Raw genomic sequence first — 14,354 nt, forward strand, 5'->3', positions numbered from 1 at the left:
ACCAGCCTGTCTACTGGCAACTCAGCTGTGCTTCTGTACTTCTTTGCTTCCCCAAGAGTTAAGAAGACTAGACTAGAAAATATTTCTTAGAATACCTTTACAGCCATTTTCCATATCAGATTCCACAAATGAGAGGCACTTGTATGAAATCTGAAGAACAGAAAAGAGGCAGCTTCTTCTAGACTATTCAGACTTTAGTACAACATCTATTCATGATTTAAAAAAAAAAAAAAAAACCTCTGCAAATTAGGTCTAGAGCAAACATACCTCAACAAAATAAAGGCCTTCTATGAAAAATCCATAGCTAACATTATACTCAATGGTGAAAAACAGAGCTTTTCTCCTAAGTCCAGGAAAAAGACAAGGATGTCCACTCTAACCACTTTTATTCAATACAGTACTGGAAGCCCTAGCCACAGCAATCAAAATAAAGAAATAAAAGGCATCCAAATTGGTAAGGAAGAAGTAAAACACTCCCTGTTTTCAGGTGAAATGATACTATATATGGAAAACACTAAAGACTCCACAAAAGCTACTAGAAGTGATAAATGAATTCAGTTAACATTGTAGGATACAAAATCAATGTACAGAAATCTGTTGCATTCCTATACATTAATAATGAAGCAGCAGAAAGTGAAACTCAGAAAACAATCCCATTTATAATTGTGCCAAAACAATAAAATATCTAGGAATAAACTTAACCAGAGGTGAAACACCTATAATCTAAAAACTATAAAACACTGATGAAAGAAACTCAAGATGATGCAAAGAAATGGAAAGACATTCCATGCTCATGGGATGGAAGGACAAATATTGTTAAAATGTCTATACTACCCAAAGCAATCTACAAATTTAATGCAATGCCTATCAAAATACCAACAGCATTCTTCACAGAACTAGAACAAACAATCCTAAAATTTGTATGGAACTACAAAAGGCTTCAAATAGCCAAAGCAATCTTGAAAAAGAAAAACAAAACTTGGAGGTTATCACAATTCCAGACTTCAAATTATATTACAAAATGGTAGTAATTAAAACAGTATGGTACCAGCACAAAAACAGATACATAGATCAATAGAATAAAATAGAAAACCAGAAATAAATCACAATTACACAGTCAATTAATCTTTGACAAAGGAGGAATGAATATACAATGGGAAAAAGAAAGTCTCTTCAACAAATAGTGCTAGAGAAAGCTGGGCAGCTACATGCAAAAAAGAAACTGGACCACTTTCTTACATCATACACAAAAATAAAGTCCAAATGGATTAAGGACCTAAATGTGAGACCTGAAACCATAAAAACCCTTGAAAAGAGCACAGGTAGTAATTTCTCTGACATTGGCTATAGCAACATTTTTCTAGATAAGTCTCCTGAGGCAAGGGAAATAAAATCAAAAATAAACTATTGGGACTATATCAATTTGTCATCCTTGCACAGGGGTCGTACTAATCTCTGTATTGTTCCAATTTTAGTATATGTGCTGCCAAAATGAGCACGTTCTTGGGACTACATCAAACTAAAGTTTCTGAAGAGTAAAGGAAACAACAAAACTAAAAAGCACCCTAATGAGTGGGAGAAGATATTTGCAAATGACATATCCAATAAAAGATTGGTATCCAAAATATATAAAGAACTGATACAACTCAATGTCCAATAATCTGATTAAATGAGCAGAAGACATGAACAGATATTTCTCCAAAGAAGACATACATATGGCCAACAGACACATAAAACAATGCTCAACATCATTCATCAACAGGGAAATGCAAATCAAAACTACAATGAGATATCACCTAACACCTGTCAGAATGGGGAAAAAAAAAAAAGAAAAAAAAACTCACAAGAAACAAGAAGGGTTGGTAAGGATGTAGAGAAAAAGGAACCCTGTGCATGATTTGTGAGAAGACAAACTGGTGCAGCCACTGTGGAAGACATTATGGAGGTTCTTGAAAATATGAAAAATAGAACTACCCTACAATCTAGTAATCACACTACTCGGTATTTATCCCCAAAATACAAAAACACTGATTCAAAGTGATACATGCACCCCTGTTTATTGCAGCATTACTTACAATAGCCAAACTATAAAAACAGCCAAGTGTGCATCGATAGATAAATGGATAAAGAAGATGTGGTGTGTGTGTGTGTGTGTGTGTGTGTGTGTGTGTGTGTGTGTGTGTGATGGAATATTATTCAGCCATAAAACAGAATGAAATCTTGCCATTTGCAACAACATGGATGGAGCTAGAGAGTATAATGTGGCACAAAATAAGTCAGTCAGAGAAAGACAAATACAATATGATTTCACTCATGGAATTTAAGAAACAAAACAAGCAAAGAAAAAAAAGAGAGAGAGAGAGAGGCAAACCAAAAATTGACTTAACTATAAAGAACGAACTGATGGTTACCAGAAAGGAAGTAGGTGGGAGAGATTGATGAAATAGGTGATGGGGATTAAAGAGTACACTTACCATAATGAAGGCAAAAAAAAAAAACAAAACCAAAAAACAAAACAACCATTCAGACTTTCCCTAACACTTTCCTCAAAGTTCTTCTAATGTCTGCCCGGTTCCAAAGCCACTTTCATATTTGGGTTTTTATGTTATGGCAATGCCCCATTTCTAGGTAATAAACTCTGTATTAATTATCTATCACAGTGTAACTAATTACCTGAAATTTTAACAGCTTAAGATGATGAACATTGATTATCTCAGTTTCTTAATTCAGGAATTTGGAAGTGACTTAGCTGAGTGGTTTAGGTTCAGAGTTTCTCATAAAATTTCAAGTCAAGATATCAGCCAGGGTATAGTCATCTGGAGGTTTGATACTGATGCTGGAGGAACTGCTTCCAAGATGGCTCACTCACATAGCTATCGGTTAAAGATCTCATTTTTTTTGTTAGCAGGAACCCTCAGTTCCTCAACTCATGGGTTTCTCCATAGGGTTACTTGAGTGTCCTCATGACACAGTAGCTGGCTTCCTCTGGAGGTAGTGATCTGTAGGTGCCAAGGGCAGGCTGCCCCAATATAGACCACTTTGATGTGAACATATTTTGAGCTAAAAACAATCAAAATCCAGTAGATTCAGGAAAAGCTCTTTACGTCCCCCTCAACTGCCTGCTTGTACTAGGAAGAGAGCTATTAACAGATTCCTCTTTACCTAAGGAACTTATCTACATCATAGGGTAACCTTTTTTTTTTCCCAAACATCTCCTTTCATCTTCCTACTAATAGTCTTTCTCCCCTTTGTATCCTCAGATTCCTATCCTTCCCCTTAGCTCATATAAGCATCATGTTACCTCACCGTCTTTGGAATTTCCATGTCTATGTGGATTCCCTGTGCATACGCTATTAAATTTGATTTTCTACTGTTAATCTGTCTCATGTCAATTTGATTCTTAGTCTAGCTAGAAGGACGTTGTAAATTATTCCTCCCCGACAGATCCAAGAGAGAGAGCAAACAGGAAGCCACAATGCACTTTATGACCTCTTCTCAGAAATGGCACACTATCACCTCTACTTTATTCATTTGAAGATGTCACTAAGTCTAGCCCTCACTCCATGGAGAGAAATGAAGCCCTACTTCTGGGAGGAGTATCAAAAAAATTTGTGAGCATATTTTAAAACCACAAGTTTCCTTGGAGCATTTAATCTAAAGAGATTTAAGGAGGAAAGGAGTTCTTAGCAGTTTTGATGATATGGTAAGAAAGTCATCCAGACTCAGGATGAGGCCAGTGAACCAAAAGGTAGTCATGATGCAGAAGTACTTTGACCCTGAAATTTAGGAGAAATTGGGAAAAGAGTTGAGTCAGTTTTTTGCAACTTTTATGTGTGTCTCTCCCTTTTAACTTAAAATTACATTTGAAATTTGGATATTCTGTCATTCATGTCAGATTCTCAATACTAACAATGATATTAGGGTAACACAGATACATCTATTTTCACACTATTTTGACTGCCACGACCCCAAAAGTATTCCACTCTTCATATTGGAGGTTCCTCTCAAACCTCACATCCATTTCCTTCATCCATCATGTCCATCCCCTTACCTCTGGGCTAAAGAGCCTTTGAGCTCACTGCCCTCTGATCATACACCTATGGGAAGGAAGAGTGTGAGGGAAGAGTCCTTCCTTCACCCCCAGATTAGTCTCCAAGCCCCAACCTCAAAAACCAGACAAGGAAGCTGAAATTCTCCTCTGTCTCTCCTTTGAATTAAGACTTTGTCAATAATCACCCATTTACACCTCACCTTTCTAAAATACAGATGTGATTATGTTCCTCTCCTGCTTAAAAATGGACACAAAAATGGTCCCCCAATGCCTATAACAAAGTCTATAAATGTCCTTCAGGAAATTGGTGTATTCCTGATATTTTTGTGATAGGTACATCATTTGGAGAACAAGCCTATAGTTTTAAGAGAATCCCCCAAATAGGAAGTTACCACAAAATGCCAGGAACCACTGACCTCCAGGGAAAAGGCCTGACTCAACAAGGAGCAACAGAATCATCACAATTTGGCTCCACCCTTACCCTCCCTTCTGTATCTTATGTCACAGCTCTGACTTGTCTTTCCCAATGCTACCTGTATGTTCATGCTTCCTTGCCTTTGTTTCTGCCTTTGTCTCTGCCTAGAATACCTTCCCTCCTTTCTGCCAGGAAAATTACTATACATGCCTTGGAACCCAGCTCAAATATCATAGCCTGGGGGAATGAGTGATCTAAGCTGTAACGCAGTTCATATATACTTCTCACATAATTGTAATTGTTTCTCCCCCCTTTTGATTAACCCTGGACTGAAATTATAATCTCAGAGTAATAATGACTCTTATTTACATTTAAATCTCAATGCCTAGCATAGATCATACTAGGACCCACTGTTTGTTGTGTAGGTGGATGGGTGTTGGCTTGGACTACTGACTGACAGAACAGGGACACCTCCCTCTGAGCATTTCTCTGCAGACTCCCTATAAACTGAAGACCATTTCTTCCCAGCCTAATGCTTTGCTCTGTAATGAGCTTTGTACTTTTAGATTTTACTCATTTGTAAAATTGCAAAAATAATTTTGGAGATCAACATAGGCTTGCCAATTTTTAATTTTCCAAGCAAAGACTTAAAAAATTATCAGTTCTCCATCAGGTAATAAAAGCAAAGCCACTTTAACACCTCAAAAGTATGAAGGACATAATCTCAGCCTAGAAGACAGTCTTTTAAATTAAATACATTCAGCCTTTCGAAAAGCTTACCACATTGACCTTATTTTCTCTTATTCCATGATGAAACTTCATCCCTGTTTATGAGTTCTAGAATAATGTTTGGAAACCACTGATTTAAACCTTTGCTTCTGAGAGGCAGCTCCTGCATTCTTCCTCAGGAATGAGATTTAGGCCTCATGACAGGACTAGTCCTGCCGGATCTACCCATGGGTTTCTTTTTGAGGAAACAGAAGAACCTAGAAACAAGAGACCAACTAAGCATACTGAGCACTTACTGTGTGCAACTTCTGTGCTGGTCACTTGGCATTGTGTATTAGGTGCACCGCTCAGTTAAAAACTCAAGAATACAAGCAATGCAACTTTATCTCTTTTTCTTACTGAATTTATTTTTTATTTGAATATGTTCCACTAGGTGACAACAATGATCTTAATTCAGGGTCTCTCTCCCTTTCTTTCCCTGAGGGTTGCATCTTTGATCCAGGGGACTGACTTAGTGCACAAGCAGGGCTAGATTAAACCTCCCAAGGTCTTAAGCAGTGAAAAGATTATGATGAGTCATATGTAATTGAAAAAAATTTAAATACTTACAGTTAATTATTTCCTAACAAAGTTCAGTCAGGGTTTTTTTTTCTCCCCTCTCTCCTGAAATTATCACATCAGTGCTTTTTATTCTTTCAAAAGAACTGTCTTACATTCTTGGATAGATGCTTTCTTTTCCTGGGGCCCTTGATAAGTTCTTGACCTACCAGAGGGTTCATCTGGTTTTGTTCATTGGCCCTTAGCATCCACTTGGATGGGTTGGATTTTATTGTGGGTCCATGCAGATCACCATGGACTCCTCCTCACCCTGTCCACATAAGACTGCCTCCAATCTGAAGGCTCTTTATGCCACATCTGGGCCACTCAAGGTTAGACTTTATCTCTTCAGTATAAATTTCGATCCCTTTTAAAATGCAACACTTACTATTATCAGTCATCATACTCTGTACAGACAAAGGAACTGAGGGAATAGAAGGGTGGACAATAGGCAGGGAACAGTATCACATTATCTGTATCACATTACTTCCATTGGCTCAAATTCTCCTATTTATTTTTTGTTCAGCTTTCTTTTCTGATGTCTGCACTAGACTACAGTTCTATGAGAACAACACATCTGTCGTATTCATTACTATAACCCCAGAACCTAGAACAGTGTCTGGCACATAGGCCCTCAATAAATATTGTTGCTCTAATGACTGAGAATAAATGAGATAAGAATAACACAAAGAGGTGGAAGGGTGTCAGAGTGAGGGGGCTGGAAGTGCTAAAAATAAACTTCAATTATTTTACAATTATGGTGAAAGTTTATGTCAGCTTTCCCTTGGAAAAATTTTGTTCCACTGCAGCAAGAAATGCCTCTTCATTCTACCATTTCTTGTGCTGTTTTCTGGTTTTTGTTTCTGGGCTTTCTCTTGGCTGGAAAACTAAAGTATTTTGGGTCAAGAGTATCAGTATATACCTTTGGAGCTCCCCAAAGGTATATATCTCTCTTTTAGAGATAAAAGATGCTAGTTTACTGAATGAATGAAGAATGAATGAATAAATGAAACTTGAGTCCCGAATATCCAGAGAATCCCTGAGGAATGGGCTCCCTATTGGGGGTTAAGTCCAAAGTGGTGTCTTCTAGACTGAGTCTTATCCAGCCTCAGCATTCCACATCCACTTCTGGGGTGTAGCACCTCCTAGTGGAAGTCCAGGGGTGCTGCCTCTTCCCAAGCCATCCCTCAATATGGGCCTCTTGGTGACTCCCTCCCAGACCACCATCTTTTCATCCTCAAAACCTTAATGTTACTCCCCTGGATGAGGCCCAGTAGACTCTGGCAGGTCCCCTCTAGTCACCCCAAATACTGACAAGGTGAACAATGAAAGCCTCCATTCCAGCCAAGTGGTTCTAGGCAACAGCAGCACTTCTCAAATTTGAATGTGCAGATGAATCACCTGGGGAGGATCTTATTAAAATGAAGATTCCAGGGGCGCCTGGGTGGCGCAGTCGGTTAAGCGTCCGACTTCAGCCAGGTCACGATCTCGCGGTCCGTGAGTTCGAGCCCCGCGTCAGGCTCTGGGCTGATGGCTCAGAGCCTGGAGCCTGTTTCCGATTCTGTGTCTCCCTCTCTCTCTGCCCCTCCCCCGTTCATGCTCTGTCTCTCTCTGTCCCAAAAATAAATAAACGTTGAAAAAAAAATGTTTTTAATAAAATAAAATAAAGATTCCAATCTAGTGGTTTTGGGTTGTGAACCAAGATTCTGAATTTTTAATCAGAAAATATTCAAAAAATTTTTGCAGGGATCTTTTGCAGAAAATATTTTACCTAAAACATTTTTGGATCTTGCCTAAAACATTTTTGGAATTGCTGTTGAAGCTTATTGCACCTTTAAAACTCAGTGGTGACATCTTTTTCTTTGAAGGTGAATTTGAAAAGCAGTCAAAAAACATTTCAAAATAAAATGTGATTATAAATATTGAGATGGATTTACTTACATGGCTTATAAATCAGCCCTGAAAGTTATCCCCAAACAACAGTTCCAAAAATATTTGGGGCAGCTGGTTGGAGAAAGGGGAATGCTTACTTTGAAACATTCAGATGCTTAAGTGTCACTGTGTCCATTTTTAAGGAGTTAATTTTATTACTAGTTTATTTAAGTAAAACTTAAATAGGGCTTGATGAGTGGCAGGCACTGTTGCTTTACAAGTATTATCTCATTTAATTCTCATAAGCCTGCTTTTATTCCCATTTTACAAATGAGAAAACTGAGGCACAGAGACAATACGTGGCTTACCTAAAGTCACCCAGCTAATTAATGCAAGAGTCAGGTTCAAACCCTAGGCAGCCTGCTTCCAGGTGTCACGGAATTAATTATTAAGCTATGCTAACTTTAAACAGTGTTAGGAATAGCCTAAAGAAAGAGTGTCAGCTACTATGGAGTCTATCAGAAGGAAAAGAAAGAAATTAAGTGACTTAGAGTGGAGACTGGAAGCCTACAGAAAATAAATCCATCCCCAAAACAGAAACAGCTGGAGCTGGAATGTGTGACTAGAGAGTTCTTACAGCCTCTACCCCTTTCCTGGTTCTGATGCCTAGAAAAGACCTCAAGATGGAAGAAAAAGCAAGTTCTTAGGTTCACCTTCCACCATTCTATTCTCTCATGGTCTTAGTTGTCCTGTTTTGTAGCTTTAAACTCATCAAATTTAGGGAACTGGGAGCAGGAAGACCCAGGGAAATTGCAGCATGCAGCATTGTCTTGCTTTTTACATGCTGTTCAGTGAGTTTTTGCTGATGGATTGTGAGTAAAGGGAGCACCCCACCGAAATGTCCAACTCTTCCAGAAATGATTCCTGACTTGCCTTGCCACCCTCAGGTCCCCTGAGAGGAGCTGGAGAGGCTCATTCTTCACTCACGATCTGACCATTAACAGAGGCCAAATGAGGAAAGAGAAAGTACCCCCACAGAACGTCCTAAAACACACAGCGGGCAAGATGGAGAGTGGGCCGATTCGCTAGCACTTCTAGAATTAGAAAGAGGAATTAAAGTCCCAGAACTTCAATTTTGGCACTAACCTAATATTAAGGAGCAGCGGGGCACAGTCACGGAGTACAATGTGGCTTCCCCAACCTAAAAAGGCGCCCTAGCCGTGCCATTATTCCCACAATGCCGTAACTCGGATTCGAACCGAGGTTGCTGCGGCCACAACGCAGAGTACTAACCACTATACGATCACGGCGCGCTACCGGAACGCCACAAGAAACCATGCTTCCAAGTATGGATCTTCTAGTCTAGCTGGCCGGCCGCCTTGGCCTTCCGAAGTCGCCCACGGTGTGCCAGGCCCTTCTGGCACTCGCGCTGACCCCTAAGCGGAGTAGGGGCGCCAAGGACTCTCCAGCAGGTCTCAGCCGGTCGTGCGTACGGATCGTAAAAGAACTCCTATGAGGCCGTTATGCTCACGTCTAGCCTGTACGGACGTGATGCCCCGGGGTCGCCCGAACGGTAGGTCCGTTTCACACCCCCATGCCCTGGCGGTCACGCTATCTGAGTGGACTCCGGCTGGGAACGGGGTTGTCTCTAGAATTCCACAAGAAGGAAATACAGTTCCGACGCACCCGCACAACTTCCTTCGAGGTGCGGGGCGCGGTGGGGGGACGGAAACCTGGAGCGCAGCCTTCAAACTGGTGAAGCAGTGGGGTCTGACCCCCGGGCAAGTGTAGACAGAAATCAAAAAAGCAGGGAAACGAGGGCGTCGGTGTTCTCACAGCGAGAGGCTAAGTTGGAGATCAGCAGGTACAGACCGTGACGTAACAAGGGGGCGGGGCTTTCAATAGAGAAGAACTCAGGCGAGGAAACCGAAGGCCAAGTCCCCAGTAGCTCGCCGTGATCGTATAGTGGTTAGTACTCTGCGTTGTGGCCGCAGCAACCTCGGTTCGAATCCGAGTCACGGCATTGCGAGAGCAGTGGCACGGCAGGGGATTTGGCTTTTATTGCTGTCCTCCATTTTTATTTCGAGTTTGTAACAACATTCTCGAAAATGGATCCCAGTCCCCTGTGCCAGTTGGAAACGACGTTTACGTCATGCCAGCTCTGGCTAAATTGGACCTCGGAAGAATATAGGCTTCCTGTTACCGCGGCTACGCGCTATACCGTTCACTGGAGACAAAGCACAGAGCACTCACAAGGCTAATAAGTGTTGTCATAGGCATATATATGAATTTCCATAGCAGCGCTGGAAGAGGACTCCCGATAATAATAGGAAGAGAAGTCTTCACAGAGGAGGTGATTTTTGAAGTAGCTCTTAAAGTCAGAAAAGGAATTTTCCGAGCAGCCAGGATAATCTCATGTGCACAGGTATGATGGAGGTCTCAAAAAGGAACTATGGCAATTACTCTATAAATCCTACCTCTTCCCTACCCTCACTTCTAAAGGACCTGTTGAGTGAATGAATGCGAGTAATTAGGGAATGGGAAGCGACACTGAGGGAGGGCCAAGGATGGGCTGCAAAAGGTGGACGAATTTCCTACACTCTGTGGATGGGGGTGAGGGATGGAGGAGTGAAAGGATTCAGCTTGTATTTAGTAATATCCCTCTGGTGACTCTGCAGGCGGTGAGGGTGATGATTAGAGCAGACAGGTGGCCACCCTAGATTCTCTTGTTAGAACTAGTGGCACGTTCTCAGTTTAGCAAAACTCCTCTGCCTACTGTGGACTCGGCCTAGTTCTAGGCGCGGTGGGGCGGGAACACTGATGAACAAGAAGAAAAATGACACCGGCCCCTGCTGCTGCCTAGGGCACAACCCAGGTGGCCACCGGTACCGGCGGGAGTACCGCGGAAGAAGTCAGGATCGTTGCGGCAGTAGCAGAAGCTGCAAGGAAGTTGGTGGGGAGCGGGTAGGCAGGGTGAGATGCATTCATTGAGTCCCTTACATGTGTACAGTCAGGCGTGGGGGAGTCCACATCCTCCGCGGCGGCGACATTGGGTCACTCCTGGGGGAATCAGCAGGGACTATAACCCCTTAGGAGCGCCCCCTTCAGATCCGGGGTCGCTGCAAAGATCTCCCAGGCACAGGAGATGGGCATCCTAGGAATGGTGGTTACACAACTTGTGGACACTGAGTTCCGGACGGTCCCGTCCCTGGATGCTCAAGTGGTCCCCCTAAACGCCCACCTCATTCACACGGAACCCACCATTCCCCACTACAACATCAACACTTTCTGTAGCTAATGGACCAAAACCCGAGAGAGCGAGAGCGACTGGCGAGAGCGCACTGCGCCTGCGCATTCCCAGAATCTGTGTTACGCTGGAACTCCGCCCTATAGGTGGATCTTTTGGTGACGTGCAGAGCGGGAAGGCCTATGACTGTTGAAGAGGACAATCAGAAGGCGATCCTTAGAGGTCCCCGGTAGCTCGCCGTGATCGTATAGTGGTTAGTACTCTGCGTTGTGGCCGCAGCAACCTCGGTTCGAATCCGAGTCACGGCATTGTGGGAACAATGGCACGGCAAGGGGCTTGTCCTTTTAGTTTTTTTTTTCTTTTTGTGGACAACGTTTTATATTGATCACAACTCGCTTTCTTGAAGTGAATCACCGAGTCTTTCCACCTTGAAAACTGAGCCGGCCCTAAGATCACCACCTCCAGTAATTCTCATTTAATGCTCTGAATACGGTTTCACATGAGTTAGAATCCCTCCCTGCCCGAAAAAATTGGAAATCGGTGTCTAAATCACTCTACAGCAGCAAAAACGCGCCCTTGTGACCTTCCAATTTTTTTTCCTTTTCATGAATTTTTAAAACTTGAGTTGTATGTTTAAATAGAGAATACATGCGCACAAGTCCAATGAACAGTAAGTCTCCCTATCTTCACCTCACCCACCAATTATTAGTTTCCCTCATCTTTCCATGACAGTCCTTGTATAAACAAATATTTATATATGCATATTTGCATAAAAGTATAACCCCAATCTCTGCTTCTTACATAACACAAATGACCTCTTCCCTTCCTCGCTTTCACCCCCAGAAGTCAGACAGGACTTGAGGTAACAAATATGCAGATAGGCAAACTCCCTTTACAAAGAAGAGTACACATACCAGGAGGGAATATCCACCACGGATCCTGTCCTTTTTCTCCCCAGGTCCTGGATTCTGGCTGGGGCAAGTGAAGGCTGACTGGGTTGGTGAGATATAGGGGAAAGGGATCCCTCATTGTGTTTATAAAAACCTTTGGATGGTAGCCTGGGCTCTGCTGAGAAGCAGCTCTATTTCGATTGCATGTTGGAAGGGCAGGGTAGTATCCTAGTTTTGGAGTTGGGAAGAGGGACTTGGTAGTCCATTTGGAGACCCTTCACTTCCATCTCTCTGCTATCTTATCAGGATCAAACTTAAATTACAGACCACTAAAGTTAAACAATTCAGGTTAATGAAAGGTAAAACTGAATCTTACTATGTGTATATTCCAAGCATACAGCATCTCCATAAATATTTGAAGAGAGGTTTCTTATGGAGTCCAAAATTGAGGCAAGTGGCCCAGTTTACTTCATTGCATCTCAGGTTGTATTCTTTCAAAACAAAATCATGTTATTTTCATATCAAATAGAAAACTTGGCCCAAATGAAACTCCATCTACATCTAGAATCTCAAAGAACAGAGTGCATATCTAAGCATACTAAGATGTTTGTTCTCTCAAGTTTGTGTACAGAGATGGGGCTGAGGCAAGGCTGGAGACAAAAGGCAATCACCAGTCTTAAAAGACAAAACCCAGAAGGGATCAGAGCTCCGGAGAGGACTGGGCATCCAAGGTCAGACAAACAGAAGGGAGGACACCCCCACTCAGTACCCACTAAGAAAAGTGAGGGCTAAGGACCAGGCCTTGAGACAGGCACAAATTTAAGAGGTTAAAGGAGGAAGAGGGTATAGCCTGAAAGAAAGGAGGAGAATGATAACAGTGTCATTTAAGGAAAGTTTGGGAGAAGAAGGTTTCAGGGATGGAGGTCGGCACATTCAGGTGCTGCAAAGGAGAAAGAGGAATAAGATAAAATCTTTGGGCTTGACACTTAGAAGTCATTGTTTATTTTAAAAACCTTCCATGAGAGCAACTAGGCAATGTTTATCAAGAATCAGAAAAAGAAAAGTACACCTTTGCCCCAATAATTCCATTTCTGGGAAACTTACTAAAGGAAATAATCCTAAACTTGGAAAAGTTATGTGCATAAAGATGTTTATTACAGGGCTATTTAGAAGGGAAGAGAGTGTAAATAGCCTGACTGCTTAACAAATAAGGTAATATTGAACTAAACTAAAATATGTTCATTTGATGATATATTGAATTGTCATTTTTAAAGTATCAAAAGTACATAATGAAGTATTAAGTCAGCTTTTAAATACCATTTCCAACTAAAAGGAATGAAGTTCCTTTTTAAAAAATGACTGATTACAAGTCTACAGAAGGGGAAGTGTAAGTCTAGAATATTTTCTGTAAGAAAGCAAGTTAACTGCTTAAATATTGAGGGGACCAAGTCAAAAGGACACAGAAGCCTCTTTAAAGAGCTTCTGTTGGCCAAATTTGAGACAATTGGAGCATCAAAGAATAATAACGGTGAGAATGCAAGCTGGTGCAGCCATTCTGGAAAACAGTATGGAGGTTCCTCAAAAAACTAAAAATAGAACTACCCTACCACTCAGCAATTGCACTACTAAGCATTTATCCAAGGGATACAGGTGTGCTGTTTTGAAGGGACACATGCACCCCCATGTTTATAGCAGCACTATCAACAATAGCCAAAGTATGGAGACAGCCCAAATGTCCATCGATGGATGAATGGATAAGAAGATGTGATACACACACACACACACACACACACACACACACACACACACACACACAATGGAGTATTACTCGGCAATCAAAAAGAATGAAATCTTGCCATTTGCAACTACGTGGATGGGACTGGAGGGTATTATGCTAAGTGAAATTAGTCACAGAAAGACAAAAATCATATGACTTCACTCATATGAGGACTTTAAGAGACAAAACACATGAACATAAGGAAAGGGAAACAAAAATAACATAAAAACAGGGAGGGGACGAAACATAAGAGACTCTTAAATATGGAGAACGAACTGAGGGTTACTGGAGGGGTTGTGAGAGGGGGGATGGGCTAAAAAGGTAAGAGGCATTAAGGAATCTACTCCTGAAATCATTGTTGCACTATATGCTAACTAATTTGGATGTAAATTTAAAAAAATAAAAAATAAAACAAGTTTAAAAAAAGTAATAACAGGGGCGCCTGGGTGGCGCAGTCGGTTAAGCGTCCGACTTCAGCCAGGTCACGATCTCGCGGTCCGTGAGTTTGAGCCCCGCGTCAGGCTCTGGGCTGATGGCTCAGAGCCTGGAGCCTGTTTCCGATTCTGTGTCTCCCTCTCTCTCTGCCCCTCCCCCGTTCATGCTCTGTCTCTCTCTGTCCCAAAAATAAATAAACATTGAAAAAAAAAAAAAGTAATAACAGTAATAATGATAATGGATTATATCAAATTTGATAGATAGATAGATAGGTAATTTTTGAGATGATGGAGATGAGAGAGAGAAACAGAGACAAAGAGACAGAGATAGGAGCAACAGCA

At 41.6% G+C, this 14,354-nt stretch overlaps 4 non-coding genes across 4 annotated transcripts; 2 read left to right on the plus strand and 2 right to left on the minus strand.

Annotated features, from left to right (window-relative positions):
- Positions 1-1,395: 1,395 nt before the first annotated feature.
- Positions 1,396-1,499, minus strand: LOC123584545. Its single transcript, XR_006705511.1, has one exon. It is a non-coding gene; the product is annotated as a U6 spliceosomal RNA (small nuclear RNA).
- A 7,403-nt stretch (positions 1,500-8,902) lies between these two features.
- TRNAH-GUG lies at positions 8,903-8,974 on the minus strand. Its single transcript has one exon. It is a non-coding gene; the product is annotated as a tRNA-His (tRNA).
- A 641-nt stretch (positions 8,975-9,615) lies between these two features.
- On the plus strand, positions 9,616-9,687 carry TRNAH-GUG. The gene has a single exon. It is a non-coding gene; the product is annotated as a tRNA-His (tRNA).
- Positions 9,688-11,147: 1,460 nt separating this feature from the next.
- On the plus strand, positions 11,148-11,219 carry TRNAH-GUG. Its single transcript has one exon. It is a non-coding gene; the product is annotated as a tRNA-His (tRNA).
- The last annotated feature ends 3,135 nt before the right edge of the window (positions 11,220-14,354 follow it).

The sequence above is a fragment of the Leopardus geoffroyi genome, chromosome B3, assembly GCF_018350155.1.
Source record: "Leopardus geoffroyi isolate Oge1 chromosome B3, O.geoffroyi_Oge1_pat1.0, whole genome shotgun sequence".
Taxonomy (NCBI): Eukaryota; Metazoa; Chordata; class Mammalia; order Carnivora; family Felidae; genus Leopardus; species Leopardus geoffroyi.